The sequence below is a fragment of the Lathyrus oleraceus genome, chromosome 1 (assembly GCF_024323335.1).
Source record: "Lathyrus oleraceus cultivar Zhongwan6 chromosome 1, CAAS_Psat_ZW6_1.0, whole genome shotgun sequence".
In the NCBI taxonomy this organism is placed as follows: domain Eukaryota; kingdom Viridiplantae; phylum Streptophyta; class Magnoliopsida; order Fabales; family Fabaceae; genus Lathyrus; species Lathyrus oleraceus.
Window position 1 is genome coordinate 237,674,906 of NC_066579.1, and position 17,403 is coordinate 237,692,308.

The following is a 17,403-nucleotide window of genomic DNA, read 5'->3' on the forward strand; positions in this document are numbered from 1 at the left end:
AATGCACTAGCTTGCTTGTTTGACTGATCCTCCTGACCAGTTGACCTAATCTTGTCTGATGGCTTGCACTTGGGCAAAGGACAATGCAATGCTGTGCAGTGGGCAATGTAATGTTAATGACCTAATGATGAAAATGTATGTACAAAATGATAGGTGTAAATTTGAGGTGCTACAGCTGCCCCTATTCAATCAGCTGGGAACCTGAGCGGATGAGAGCAACGGCTGTCAGACTTTCAAGGTACACAGGGATTGAATACCAAAGAATCGTAGAAATTTGCACTCTGCTGGATATGATACAAGAAAAGCCAAGTCATTTACCGATGACGGCTACACGACAACTTCAGGAAAGCGAAACCATTTACCGATGGCCGAATACTGGAAACTTGATATTTACCGATATCAACTTCAGCGAGACCATTTACCGATGGCTGCTGGGAAACACCTTGATATTAAAAGGAAGCAAGACCATTTACCGATGGTGGCTTCAAAGCAACTTGATATTTACCGATATCAACTTGGGGATTCGATATTTACCAACATCAAAGAAAGCGGGGCCATTTACCGATGGCGGCTAAACTGGGCATTCGATATTTACCGATATCGAAGGAAACGGGGCCATTTACCGATGGCGTCTCCACATAGGGAGGAAAAAGATACTTGCAAATGGAATCAGACAAGATGTTTACCGACGACTCCTGGGGATTTCTAGCTGGGGAATTATCAGACATTTACCGATGACTGGGAAAAAAACTCGACGTTTACCGACATCGAAAGATGATGTTTACCGACATCAAACAAAGGCGACCAGACATTTACCGATGACTGGGAATGAGACCTGATGTTTACCGACACCGAAAGGATGGTATTTACCGACACCAAAAAAAAAATGACCAGACATTTACCGATGACTGGGTAGGACTAGATGTTTTACTGACACCGAAGCAATGGTGTTTACCGACACCAAAGAAAGAACAGACGCGGGTGCTGACATAACACTTACCGGTATCACAAGAATGACATCTTAAATACGTCAAGGCAAGGCCGACCACTTGCTGGGGATCTCACTTGGGAGAAACAAGTTTTCCGTTCGCGGACGGGTGAGGAAATAAACATCTCTGGGGAATATCAATCCTGCAGGCTGTCAGGAGCAACTGTAGCAAACGTGCTGTACAAATGTTGAACATCGATCCGCCTCTGCCGGGGATATGGTCTGATTGGGTTAACACATGAATGCATATGTTTGAATTTTTCTATGGCGTAATGCTCCATATTGAATGAAAATGCTACGCAGTTTGAGGATGCAATGATCACTATATGCAAAATGCAAAGGATGAACACTCCGCCGGGGAGCCAACTGATCAACTACTCCAACTCTGTGGGGAGACTCTGCTGAGGAGTACTCTGCGGGGAGAGCACCGATTTCTCACTCATGCTGGAGAATAGCACTGCTGCTGGGGAAAGGTAAACTCCGCTGGGGATATCCGTCGAAAGCACGAACGATCAGGTCACTAGGAGTAAGCACAACTCCTTCAACATCAATCTTCTTCAGAATCTGCTTAGGCAGCACATTCAGCGACGACCCGGTGTCTACCAATACGTGAGACAACACTGCCCCCTTGCATTCCATAGTGATATGCAAGGCTTTGTTATGATTACGACCCTCAGGCGTTAAGTCTAGGTCGGTGAATCCTACACCATGCCTGGTGCTCACATTGGCCATCACACCCTCCAGTTGGTTGACAGAAATCTCTTGAGGTACGTAAGCCATGTTTAGCATCTTCAATAAGGCATTACGATGCGCCTCAGAGCACAGCAGCAAAGAGAGTATTGAAATCTTGGACGGAGTCTGATTAAGTTGATCTACGATCTTATAATCACTCTTCTTTATGATCTTCATAAACTCGTCCACGTCCTTTTCAAATGAATCCTCAGGCACCTCCTTCTGAGCCGGTTCTTCGTCAACGACAACCTGTTTTCCCTTTGACTTGGCAGAAGCCTCAGCATTAGCATCTCTCAACGGCTGAGGAGAAAACAGTCGTCCACTTCGAGTAAAACCTCCTGGTCCACCAACGTTGTCCACAACGAGACTCATAACCACAGGAGTTTTAACTGGTGCACTGATCGTCACAGGCGCTTGATTTGCGGGCCTCGTCTGATTATCAGCCCTTCTGTTGCTGCGGTAGGCATTATCATATCTCCATGGCACAACCCTACTATTCTCAACTGGCCCTCTTCCAGACGCGACGATAGTAGTTGGAGCACTGATGGTTACCGGAGCGGAAATGGTAACAGGGGTGCCACTCGTTGCAGGTGCACTAACAACCCTCTGGCCTCGTCCTTCAGGCGGTTTAAAGTAGATAGTGACAGTTGACACTGTCCCACGATCTTTTACAGCCCTACTAAATTGCAGACAACCCTCATCCATCATACCCTGGATACTGGCCCTTAACTGGTCACAACCATTATCAGCTTCAGCATAACCAATACAGCCCTCATCACAGCCCGGGTAGACACCCCCATTCAGCAGACGGCCCTTTACAACCAGCAGAGAAGTCTGAACATCATCAACACTAACAACCAGATCTTCAGCCTCTTCTCCTTCAATATTGTTCACTCTATGCCCACCATGCTGAGGCATAGGATTGTTCACGACATTAGGCACTGGAGCGAAGTTGATCGTCTTGGCATCGATCAAATCTTGGACTTTGTGCTGGAAAGCCCGACATTTTTCAGTATGGTGCCCTGGTGCCTCGGAGTGAAAGTTACAACGGGCGTTGGCGTCGTACCCAGGAGGCAATATTGTAGGCGGAGCCATTGTACGCAACTCAACAAACCCCAACCTGAGTAGTTCGGGCAGCAGTTCGGCGTACGACATTGGTAGCGGATCAAAACGTCGATCAGGCATCCTCTGTCTGGGCTGATACGGACGTTGTTGTTGTTGTTGCGGTTGTTGAACTCTTTGTTGTTGTTGTTGACAAGGTTGAGGTGCTGGGATTGTCACTGCAGCAACCTGACGGTACTGATTTCTGTTCTGATTTCCTCTGTACACATTCCCTCGGTGTTGTACAGCATTAGTTTCACCTTCTCTACGGCGAGGTGCCCCAGAGAAAGGTTTCTTGGAAGATGAGGAACTAGCATCATTGATCTTTCCAGCCTTGATCAAACTCTCAGTCCTTTCTCCACAAATGACAACGTCAGAAAAACTACCGAATGGGCAGCTTCCCATCCGGTCCATGAATACTCCTTGTAGCGTGCCAATAAACATATCTGTCAACTCCCTTTCCAGCATAGGGGGTTGAACTCTCGGAGCCAGTTCACGCCACCTCTGGGCGTACTCCTTGAAGCTTTCGCTGGATTTCTGACAAAGACTCTGCAACTGAGTCTGGCTAGGCGCCATGTCCATGTTGTGCTTGTATTGCCTCAAGAAGGCCTCACCCAGATCCCTCCAGCATCGGATCGAATCTCTCTTTAATTCCATGTACCAGTCCAAAGAAGCCCCAGATAGACTATCTTGGAAAAAATACATCCACATCTTTTCATCATCCGTGTAGGCAGATATTTTCCGATAATAGGCCTGCACGTGGGTGCGAGGGCAAGAAGTGCCGTTGTATTTATCAAAAGATGGCGCCTTGAATTTATAAGGGATTCTCAAGCCTTCACTAACCCCATATTTGTCACGTCGAAACCGAGAGAATTCTGACATTCCATAGCCCGGATCTTCTCAGCAAGGGCATCAACTTTACGATCCCTCTCATCAACCCTTTCCAAAACGTCTTTGTCTTCACTGAGCAGAGTGAACATATCCTCTTGTCTGTCAACAATCGGAGCCTGATTACGGGCCGGAGCACGGACTACTCTGGCATTGGTGGTATCTGGAGCAATAAGTTGACCGTTGATTCGAATACCTCTTAACTCATCACCTACAGCATAGTTGTTGATGGGAACAGCAGCAGTAGCATTGTCATTGATCGGGCCTCCCTTTGGCAGAGCTTGGTCGGCCGGTGGAATTACAGCTTCTTATCTCTGAACTAGAGCTCGGAGTTCTTCTTGACCTTGCGCAACCCCTTGCATCATATGCATGAACTGGGCCATGTTAGCCCTCATCTCAGCTAACTCAGCTTGCACTTGATCCATGTTCCTTTGATGATTCAGTCTCGTTGAGTAGCGATGTGGTCTTTGATCAGCTATCCTGCCTGAACACAGGAATCAAAGTGAGAAGTCACGAACAAGAACACCTGTTATGCAAAATGATATGAGTATGGTGCTAATGATGCATATGATGCACATGATATGTTCATTTCTCAGGCATTCAAAGAGCCTGACTCATCCTCAAAAGATGGTAACCTGCAGCAACAAGAGAACAACATACAAGATAAATGAGATCAAAATGAAACACCAACAACCTTTTCTATAGATAAGAGCAACAGGCTCATACAACAGAGTCAACAAAGATCCAAATAAACGGAGTACGACAATGAATCCCATTCAATAAGCCTGGAGATGATTCTCAACATACATATCAAAGATACAAGCTAAGAAAAACGGTCTCCCGGAATGAGAGTCTTTAGGTACTGGCACTGGTCTATCAACAGGGCGCATTCTGAACATTCTGGTAGAGGGGTGATCTTCTCCTTCAATTGTCTTCTAAGCTCTACAACTTCTCCTCCAAGATGGTTCTCTGATGCCTGTCTCAAGTCAACCTCCTTCTTCAACTGGATGTCTTTGTCTCTGAGTTGCTTCTCCAGGTCTCTGATCTTCTTCTGGTAACTGGCTTCGGCTCTCTGCAGCCTCAAGCACTCCCGGTGTTCTGCATCTAACATGGATTCCATCTCCTCATAGGATCTCTTCTTGCTTCTCAGTCTACTAACATCTTCTCCCTGTACTCCTATGAGCTGATGAACCAAGTTCAACCTATCAGCTTTGGCTTTGTAAAGCTCCATCTGGGTATCTTGTTCCTTTTCTCTCAACCGACGATTCTCCATCAGGGCTTGCTTGTAGTGCTCAGCAGGCACACTCTCAGCAAGGACCAAAGGTGGTTGCTCCTGCAACGGCTCCATCCTATCGTAGGGTAACAACAAAGTCTCCACTCTCTCCTTGACCCAATCGGTGTAATCAGGCATAGCAATGGCAAACTTCTTCCCTAAGACAGATCCATCCTTCACACCAATAGTCTTCCAAGCTCTTCCCATCTGCTCCAATCTAGTCGGGTCACTCTGCTTCTCAAAATACACACTTTCAGCTACCTCAGCCTCAAGTGGTCTTCCCTTCATCACAAACCCCAACTGGCGAAGAGAAAGAACCGGGTTGTAATTGATGCAACCCCTAGTCCCTACGAGTGGCACATTACGGAATTCTCCACAGCTCATAATGACGTCCCGCACATCCATCCGGTAAGATTTCCATCTGATATCATAGGAGGTAAGAGACATAACCCTCTGAGTCCACTTATGAGTGCTCTGAGCATCCACAAAAGGTCCACTGACTGGCAGGAGAGACATGAACCATCTGAGCAAAAGTGGGAGACAGCATCTGATAACTCCACCCTTACCATGCCTATTGTGAATGGCATAATAAGTGTCAGCTAATAGAGTAGGGACCGGGTTTCCTCCAAGGAAAATAGTAACTGCAGCATAGTCCACAAAGTTGGGCATACTCGGAAACAAGACAATCCCATAGATCATGATGGCCAACTGAGCATGGAAAGCTTCCCAATTCCCCTTCTCTGCTTCTTCTCTAGCTACCCTCAACAAGAACTTCAAAGGCAACCCTACAACATCCCCATTGGGCTTCCAGTTATCACCGATCTCCTTGACACTCAAATGAAGAGCTCTAGCAATAACCTTGAAATCGGCCTCCTTGGGCACATCCAAGAAAGGAACCTGATGCTGAATCGGGACACTCAGCAGAATAGAATACTCCTCAAGAGTAGGCGCCAAATGATAATCTTGAAAGGTGAAACAACGAAGCTCTGGGTCGTAGAACTGAAGAAGAGTTTGCAACGGCACCGGATCGACTACCATTTTCAACAGCGTCAGAATATCCCCATACTGGTCAACAAACCCCTTCTGGTTACCACTGGTCATAAGGCTACTCAACTCAATCAGAGACGTCAAAGGCTCGCGGTGAAAGCTGTAGGAACAAGTCTTCCGCTTCAACTCTGGGACTGTTGCCATCTCTCTCAGTGAACAGACTCTGGAATGTACCTGAGAAATGATATGCATGCAGAGATTAGCTTTTTTCTTTTTTTCTTTTTTTTTTCTCTTTTTTTTTCAATTCTTTTTTTTTGCGTATTTTTTTTTTGAAAATAAACATGCTATGATGCAAATGATGCAGACAAGACTGGCTGGCTGTGCATCTCAGAATGCAGGATCGAAGCTTCGGTTTAAACTCGGAACCACGATTCATCTGAAACCCAAAGTCAACTGAGAAACTGTCATCTGAACCCAAAGTCACCAACAGGACCACAAGTCACCAACGGTACCTGTAATAATGATCAATCCCTCCCCACTCACAGGTGTCGTCTAGGCCAGGGTAAGGTCGAGAGAAACGCATCATAAATAACCTTTCGCAGAATATCATCATATACACACCCGAAGTATGCAACGATAATATCCCACCAGGGTCTGAACTGCTCGTGATATCAATGTTCCGCTATGTGGCGCAATACCACCCGCTTCCCATGACTCACTCTATTCCTAATTATCCTAGATTTCACTCATGGCCTGGGTATTGGGCCTTTTACCTCAAGTAACTCCCACCCCAACAGAGAGAAACAGACAACCAGCCAGCCAGATAAACAATGAATATGAATGAATGCAAACATAAATGCAAACAATAAATAAATGAATGCAATAAATAACACAGCAAAAGCAACCAAAACCCTAACCTAGAGAGCGCTAGGAGAGACTCGCTCAGGGAAGATGGACCAGCAAGAGGTCAACTTCTTCTATTCCCCAGCAGAGTCGCCAGCTGTCGTATTACGCGAAAAACCGGCGGGAAACGAAGACAACAGAGCCACCACCGTGCGTTATTTATCCCGAAAGAGGGAAAGGAAACGCTCGAAGTAAACCTGGAAAAAGCATGGTCTCGCGACCAAAGAGAATGGGATCGGGAGTCGGTTATGCGAAGGGAAGGTATTAGCACCCCTACGCATCCGTCGTACTCGACGGGATCCACGCACAAAAGGAAGGAAAATGGTTGCTAAAACACTGCTCAAATGAACACACTGGCTGAAAGAGACACAGGAAAACAAACAAGACTGACTCGGCAGGATATCGCATCCTGGGCCTACTTAGTCTATCAAACATTGACATCAGAGTCAAAGTAGTTCGGACGGGGGGAAAACACATGCTCGCTAGGATATTGCATCCTATGCATACGTATCTTCTCGGACAAGAGAAGAATCAGAGCACTCGTAGCTCGGCTAACGCACGCAAGACAAAACAAACACAGGAAATCGACTGCCAATCGCTGGGCTTACGTCAAACTCCACACAAAACAGGAAAACATGGAATCCGAATGCCAATCGCTGGACTTATATCAGCTTCCGAACCAAATACACGCACACTGGAAACTAGATGCCACTTGATGGACTTATACCGGACTCCAAGCACACAACAAGAGGATACGGAATGCCAATCGCTGGGCTTACATCCATCTCCTAACACACACAAAGACAAAACAAAAAGGGCGCCCGGAGAGATCAGCTCATCTCCTGCCTACGTACCTCATCTGGTATGAGGATCAGGGCGACGTAGTTCCCCTACGCAGGGACACAGGACTAGCCTAACCAGATAACAAAGGGAGACACAACTAGGGAGACTACGACTCGAGCCTAGATGTTATCATGCAAATCATCCCTAAGTTATGGCTGCTATCTAACTTGCACAGGGAGCAAGCTAAACCTAAGCACAGGCAGAAGCAAACAATCACAGATAGCACACACTATATACACACCAAGTGGGGCTCAAACAAAGGTTAGGCTGCAAGAGCAAGCCAACTGTATCAGGGTAATGTTAGCTCTTAACCCTAACATTGAGAGTTAGGGTGAAGCAGATGAAAGGTGAGTGAAGATGAGACTTCACAGCTCTTATCCCTGGCCTGGGAGAGCTTAAGACAAGAATGTGTGGGTTCAGAAGGTGGGAACCCTTCTACACTTATGACTGACACAATGTACAATGATCTTGGGTTAGTATCTACAATGCATCAACACAGTGGTGTGAGCAAAGCAGATGACACACAGAATAGCAGGGGATGGATTGCACATCCCTTATGTCTGCCAATTGCCTTATCAAAGGTCTTTGGATATGTACAAGGACAAATATAAACAAGCACAAACATTGCCTCTTAAGGAGACTTTAGACAGGTGCCTGGCCAAGTAACAGGCCAGGTCTTCCAGACTACATGGAGAAGAGATCATTATACCTCAATGCTCAAGCTAGCAAGCAAAGCAAAACAAGTTCACAAAGGAACTATAGCAACTAAGGTACCTGAAATCAATCCAACATAATCAGTACACCAGACAAACAAAAGCAAACAGACAATAGTCAACAGTTAACTAGACAGTCAAACAACAGTCAATGCACAAAGGTGCAAGCCACAAGGCATAGACTCAAGTTTCAAAACCTACAAAACAAATTCAAAGTTAGTCATAAACAAGCAACAAGCCACCTCCAATTGAGGGCACATCATCAAGCATAAGCAAATTGTGCTTTTAACCTGAAACAAAGCTCAAATGTGAGAGCACAAACCACTAGTACAAGACTAGGGTCAAAATGAGAGCAAAAAACCAAAACAGAACATGAAACTTATCCAAAATCAAGATAAATCAATTAGGAAACAAGTCCAAGTGGTTTCACATTCATATCATCAACCATTATCATTTCATGAAGCAAAGAGTACAAAGCATGCAATTTGAAGTTCATAGAAGCAAACAGAATGATTCAATTCAAATCAACTCAAGACTATTTCAATAAATCACCAAACAAATCATGGCTAAACAGCACTCATCCAATGATCTACACACCAAATTAAATATAATTTGGACAAAGGGAAGCAAGGCAATTAAATTCTTCAAGTCAACACAAGTTCAAACAAGCTCATACAAGGCACCAAATTAAGCATCAACTTCAAGCAATCATAAAACAGAGACCAAGCATGATAAATGAATGAAATCAAAGCCATGGCAAACTTCAAGATGTCTATAATGCACATGCCAAATTTCAAGTCCATCCAATAAACCACAAGAATTTCACAAATTAAATAAAATCATGACTCACAAAAAGTCCACATTTGGTCAAACAAGGGAGAAATTATCAAACAAATAGGAAATGCATTCAAAAATTCCAGGAAAACTCACAAGCATACTTAACATCCAGAAGATTCAACATGCAAAAATTCAAGTCATTTCAAGTTCATATGGCATGGTAACAAAAATCATGAAGTTGGACACGAAATGGTGTGACACAAATTGTCACACCTCTAAAGACCAAAGTATATCTCACAATCCATGAACTCAAAAATCACAAACCACATATCAAAATGCTCCTCAAGGTGTCTAGAATATGCACACAAAATTTCAGGAATTTCCAATTAAGCATCATCATTTCATGATCAAAATGGTAAGATAGGTGCAACAAATGACATACTCACATAAACCCTAAGCCAAAACAGATTCCACACGTGCACAATTTCCATAAAAATCATCAAAAAATACTAGACATGGCAAGGATCATCACGGAAAAAACCTCAAATTAATTGGACAAATATTGAATGAGTTATGATTTATTTGACATGGAAGAAAAATAAAAAAGGGTGAAAGGAAGCATGTGAAACATGGAAGTGTGAATGAAATAAATTGCCAAAGCCAAGGGAGAAAATGATGCCGCCCGGAATTGATCTGGGCTCAAATTCAAAATTGGCGCCATTTAGTGAAACGCCGCGTTTCACTAAATGAGGTGTCACGCTGTGGTTGGTGGCATGGCGTATAAACACGGAAAACAGGCAAAGCAAGGAGGCTAAAGATCTAGCGCGATCTGGAAACAACATTGTTAGGGTTCATCATCAAACTCATGCGTTCTTCATCCAGTTTTCCAGCATGAACAACTTGTCACCAAAATCAACAAACAATACATCATCATGTTCATCTTCTAATGCACATCAATAATCTAACATTGGTTTAGCCTAATTCAAACTAACATGGACGAATCGAACATAATAACATTCAACAACCAAACTTCAAATCATGATAACTCTCTTAATACTCAATGAAAATCAAAACTATAAAGTTTAGTGTACTCATGGATGCAAGATCTATCAAACACATAGCACAATTTCATGAATGGTGGATTTCGAAATCTGACCTTTATGCAGATGCAGATGTGAAATCGCAGCTTTCAAGGCTTGAAATGTGCAAACAGAAGCTCAATGATGCTTAGGTTGATGAATGGAAGTATGTTGGATGTTCAATTGCTTCGGATCCAGCTCAAAAGTCCAACTGCCATGAATGGAGCTCTATGTAACAGTGTTTGAAACAGCTTGGAATCCTCGAATCCTTGCTTGCAGAACCCTCAAGAGTGCTTGTGGATGATGGCACAATGAAGAACTAGGCAAGGAAATGGAAGAAACTTGCAGAAAAATGGAGAGAAAGTTTTGGAGATTTTTCACTTTTGGATCTAGATCTGAGTAGAAATGAATGCTAATGTGTTTTCTGTTTTGATTATGCATATATACCATGGATTAATCATCTTTGCTAAACCAGATTAAGCCAAGCCAAAAGGATTAATGAAATGAGTGTTTTTGTGCAAATTGCTAAATCACCCATATGTGCATGGGGTGCATGCTACAGTACACGAAATTGGGCCTAAGCATACTCCAAATATAATTTTAATCAAATGCCATTGATAGAAAGTGTAGAAAATGCTTATTTTTCAAATGGACTTTTTTCCTTCCAAATATTCAAATTAATTCACTTTGAAAATGCCATTTTTATATGATGACTTTTGATGAAATATGATGAATGATTTGGATAGAACATGTTAAAAGGAGATTGTAGCAAAAAACCCCACTCAATTTGGCTAAATGGTGTGAAAGTTATCCCACTTTGAAGTTCATAAATTCTTGACAATGATTTGATCATAACGTGCCAACCACACATGAGAAATGGATGTTCTTGGACTTTTTGGAAAGGTGAGAGCAAGATCTTCAACTTTCATGTTGGACAAAAATTCATTTGAAGCTTTTATGATGATGTAAATTTGAGGAGAAAAACTTTCTATTTTTGGCAATTTCCAATTACAGGTCATTTACTATTTTTGGAAACTTTTCATCTGACCTCAAATTCTTCTAGGTTGATCTTTGAAATGTAAAATGAGACTTGTATGGACATGAATGAACCCTTTCAAACCATCTCCCACCTTCAAATCCTTGATTTCAGGCACAGTTGACCACAGTTGACTTTCTAGGGTTTCAGATGAAATTCAGCTTGACTGATGACTTCTGAACATCCAATCTTTGGCCAAACCACTTCAAAATGATCCCTAGGTCACATGAACTTGTTGAACCAACCCTAGGGCTTTGCTTCCTTGAGAAATGCACTTGCTTGCTTGTTTGACTGATCCTCCTGACCAGTTGACCTAATCTTGTCTGATGGCTTGCACTTGGGCAAAGGACAATGCAATGCTGTGCAGTGGGCAATGTAATGTTAATGACCTAATGATGAAAATGTATGTACAAAATGATAGGTGCAAATTTGAGGTGCTACAACATTCCTTTTTGAAATCAGTTGTTCTTAAAGTAAATGCCTTATTACTTAAGAAAAATGATCTTTCATTGATTTATTTATTTCAAAAAAAAATATCATCATAAAAATTTCAATTTTAAAACAGAAACAAATAAGAATTTGAAACAATTGGATAAAAGCTCAACTTTATTTAATAGAATGATAGTCTGCAAATGGCGGGACTCCATGGATCTTTACAAAGTTTGAAAATGATAATTTACATGGAAAAGGGCTACATTGAATACAATTACCACTAGTCTCCCTACCGACTTTGAAATTCACTATGTGCTTATCTTCAGTTGAGAATGATGAATCCGAACCAAATAACTGCTCAAAACTGCTTCAAAGATCAGGGCCCGCCGGATGCAGTTACTTGCCATAATCCCTGATTTTTTCCTAGATTTCCCCAAGGTGGGGTTCTCAATCTACCGGGATAATTTTTTTTTATGTTTTATGTCTCTAACTTTTTCCTGGATCGCCCTTTCGGGTTTTCAATCCACCGAGACACTCATTTTTGCCTAGACTGCCCTTTTAGGTTTTCAACTCAGCGAGCTGTTCTTTTCTTTTTTAGGCGAAGTATTTCTTGACTGCATCGGCGTTCACACAAGACGAGTGAGCTCTTCACCATCCATAGTTGTAAGAATCAAAGCACCGCCTGAAAAGGCTCTCTTAACATCATATGTGCCTTCATAATTAGGAGTCCATTTGCCCCTAGCATCAAGTTTGAAAGATAATATATTCTTAAGCACGAGGTTACCTTCTCGGAACACGCGAGGCTTGACTGTCTTATGAAAAGCTTTCTTCATTCTTTGTTGATATAACTGATCATGACATATGGCGGTCAATCTCTTCTCTTCAATCAAATTGAGCTGGTCAATCCTGGTTTGGCACCATTCAGCTTCTCTTAACTTGGCTTCCATCAAAACACGCAATGATGGGATCTCAACCTCCACGGGGAGCACAACTTCCATGCCATAAACAAGAGAGAAAGGGGTTTCCCCTATTGAAGTGCGGATGAATGTACGGTACCCATGCTAAGCAAATAGGAGTATCTCATGCCATTCTTTATACGTTACAACCATCTTCTAAATGATCTTCTTAATGTTCTTGTTTGCATCTTCAACATCACCATTCATCTTTGGTCTGTATGGAAAAGAATTATGATGTGCAATCTTGAAGTCTTTACAAAGAGCCTCCACCGTATTATTATTCAAGTTCGATCCATTATGAGTGATGATATTACTTGGCACACCATAATGGCATATAATCTGATTCTTGATAAATCAGACCACAACCTGCTTGGTCACATTTGCATATGATGCCGCTTCAACCTATTTTGTTAAGTAATCAATAGCCACCAAAATAAAATGATGTATGTTCGAAGCTTTGGGCTCAATCATGCCAATCATATCAATTCCCCACATGGAGAATGGCCATGGAGAGGAAATGACATTCAACAGTGTCGAAGGAACATGAATCTTATTTGCATAAATTTGACACTTATGGCATTTCTTCACAAACTTGTAATAGTCAGATTTCATTGTTAGCCAATAGTAACCTTCTCTCAACATCTTATTTGCCATTACATGTTTATTGGAATTAGTACCAAAGGAACCTTCATGGACTTCAGTCATCAATAGGTCTCCTTCGTGTCTATTCACACATTTGAGCAAAACCATATTGAAATTTCTTTTATAAAGAACATCACCATTCAGGTAGAAATTACCACCTAATATTCTCAAAGTCTTCTTATCTTCCAAAGATGCCCCAGACGGGTAAATCTGACTTTCGAGGAAATACTTGATATCATAATACCATGGCTTTTCATCTTTGATTTCTTCAACAACAAACATATGAGTTGGCCTATCAAGATGCATCAAAGTCAAACTGGGAACTTCATTCCAATACTACACCACAATCATGGCCATCCGGTTTTCGTCTCGAGTGATGTGATGAAACCCAACCTTTGTAAAGAAAGTTGATATCCTCCTCGCATAATCTCTATATGATATCAAATTGGGTTGATTCGTCTCCCATTCACCTTTGATCTGATTCACAACCAAAGTTGAATCTCCATAGACGTCGAGATATTTAATTTTGAGATCAATAGCTTCTTCAAGCCCCATAATGCAAGCTTCATACTCAGCCATATTGTTTGTACATTTGAAGGTCAATCTAGCTGTAAATGGAAAATGAGTGCCTTAAGGAGTAATAATCACTTCCCCAATGTCATTACCATATGAATTAATAGCTCCATCAAATACCATGCCCCAACGAGAACCAGGTTCTAGCCCTTCTTCAAGCAATGGTTCTTCACAATCTCTCATCGTAAAGTACAAAATCTTTTCGTCAGGAAAATCATATTGCACAGACTGATAATATTCAATAGGTTAGTGAGCCAACTGGTTAGCCAAGACACTACCTTTAATAGCTTCTTGAGATCAGTATTCAATATCATACTCAGATAATAACATCTGTCAACGGGAAATCCTCCTAGTTAAATAAGGTTTCTCAAAAATGTACTTGATTGGATCCATTTTAGATATCAACCAAGTAGTATGTGTAAGACCCTAATTTTGACCCTAAGATCCCTCATGGCATCATATCATTGCTCAGTGCATTGCCTCAAGGATCATATCATGTTTGGCTCCTTAACCCTAGGGTTGGGACTTGTGTGAGTGGTTTGAGACCACCAAGCATGCTTGTATTGTATATTATTGCTTATATTATTTTGATTACTAACCAAAAGCACAAAAACATGTCACTAACTCTTTTTGTTTTGAAGCTCAAGTGATCATGTGCTCCCATACTCCTAAGAGGCTCCTAAGCTCAATGCAATGGCTAGATGAAGATGAGAAAAAGCATGAAAGTGGTCCACAAAGTTCCTAATAATCATATATGCCTCCCAAGTATCTCAATTTTCCAATTTTATCAATATAACCCAAAGGGCTTGAAGATTGTTTCCCATGGAAACCCTAATTTCATTGTGCTTCAATTGTGGCTTGCTCTGGAAGCAACCTCAACCTATGATCAAATTTAATCAAGGGAAGTTCATTTATTCATTATTTTATGCATATTTGAGCCTATGTGAGGCCCCTCAATCATTCATTCATCAAGATTGGAGGTTTGGCCTTGAAAAGTTGACCAGTCAAGTCATCTGACTAAACTGAAGATCATTGAGATACAACTTTTGATGTGTTTTTCAAATGAAGATGACCCCAAGAGATAATATGTTCTTAGAAACCATATGAACAACTTTAATGTTTAACAAAAATTCATTTTAAACTTGGAAGGTCATCATTAATTTCAAAACATTATAGGTCACTTTTACGGAAACCCTAATTTTGGGTCAACTTCCCAAGGACCTAACTTCCTTAATTTTTATGATTTTGAGGTGCGACCAAATGTATTATAAATCTTAATATGTCTACTTCAAATGTTATGTTGGACAAAATTTCATAATCCTAAAATAAATACATGTGATAATACAAAACATTATAGGTCACCTTGGACCTAAGTCAATGAATTTGAAAAAGTGCCTAACTTCAAATGCCCATAACGTTTTCATGAAAAATTCAAATGATGCAAAAGTTAAGTCTAAATTGAGCATATTGAAGAGATATATAACTTTGATGGTGGAAGTATTTCAATTTGAACCTTGCATCATGGAAACGGAAGGGGCTTGAAGAAGCTTGATTTTGGTGAAAATTTTCAAAGGGTGACTTAGACATGTTTTGTGCCCAAACTTTCACAGCCAGTTTTCACTAATTTCCAAATTCCAAATGAATTTTTTCCCAACATGACTTTTGTTCCTTATTTCAAGGGCTTTCCACCCATTACTCACATTACTTTTTTGGACTTTCCATTGGTGAGTTTCGAAGAGCTCTTTCTTTATATTCATTTTTGCATTTCATGTTGAAACTTGATGTGCACGCGAATCCCATTTCAATTACATGTCCAAATCCATTCCATGAGGTATCAGCAAGGTGTTTCACTCATTTTTGGGCCTGCTACACGCTTGCACAGGCCCATGCAAGCAAGGTTCAAATTCCATGCACACGAGGGAACCATGCTTCACAACCCTATTCAGCTATAAATAAGAGCTCAATCTCATTCATTTCTCAACCTGGTGGAGACCTGAAGTGCTACAGAATTGAAATCCCAACCATTACCAAAGGAATTTTTAGATTTTTCTCTCTTTTTCAAGCTTGAAATTCAACATCATTAGTTGATTTTTAGAGCTCAATTCCTTAGCCTATCATCTCCATTACATCTCTAGAGCAAAAGCAAATCAAGATCTTGAAGAATTCGTGGCCTTAGAAGCTCAATTTCAGAGGTAGAGCCTCAAAATTTTTAGATCTAGATCTTACAATTCAATGTGATTTTCTTTGGTTTGTGTGGTTTTCTGAAGTCCTCACACTTGAGGCAGGCCAGTGGTGGTCTCAATTGTTCATTTCGTGCATTTCCAGTTGGCACACCATGATCTTCCATCTCACATTTCTCTCTAAATAGGAAGAGTGAGGAAGATCCAGGGCACAGGGGTGATGTACATCACTTGAGCTTCATTTTGATGTCCTTACTTTTTATTTTCATTACAAATTTTTTCCCTGCGCGTGGTGGCCGGAATCTGGTATCTCACTGGAGAAGATGGTGGTTTCCACCACCATCCCCACGTGTATATTTACCAGCCCTTGGATCGTGTCTCAATGTTATAATCCTGAGCATCCATTGTGATTACTTGATTTAATGCATTATGCTGCGCGCTTGAGTTAAGTCTATCATGCATCCTCGCCTCTTAGCCTTTGATCTATGCCACGTCAATTAATGAGTTTGATCTGGTGGCTGCGCTTTTTTATATTATTCCTATTTTCATTTTAATTTCAGTTAATTCCTTTTATTTTCAAAAATTCATAGAAAATTTATTTGAAGTCACAAAAATATGAGACCAATGCCAAAAATTTTCTTGAAAAATCTAGTTTCATATTTTGATTTTTAAATATTTTTGTGATTTCATTTAATATTTTTTGTGAATTATTTGGTTTTTAATAGTTTTAATTCATTTTTAATTACTTTCTGATATTTGAAAAATCCAAAAATATTTTCCTAACACCTATGGACCATGATAAGTCAATGAAAAATAGTCTCATCAATTTCTTATTTGATTTCAGATTTATTTGAGATTTTAATTCATATTGTGTTATTTTTCATTATTTTTAATTGTTTTAAATAGTTTCTGATTTCCAAAATTGTTGAGAAAATTTGTCAAAGTTGGTTTGACCATGTTAGACCTATGAGAATTTAATTGGACTTGTTGAAGTTAATTTGAATTAAATTTGAGGATTGACCATATTTTGATTATTTTATTTTGCATTTTTTTTAATTCAAAAAATACCAAAAAATTATGATTGACTTGTTGACTTGTAATCTTCATTTCTTTTTTGGTTTAGCATTGATTGATAATGACTTGGTTCACATTTGATCAATTGAGTTTAATACTTGAATTCTCTTTCCCTCCATTTCATCTTCATTCCATTCTTTTTATCATTTTGGCCAATGAGTTAATGTCTTATGGTTGGTCTTGACAAATGAAAGGTTTAACCTTCTTTGATCCAAACCAAACAACT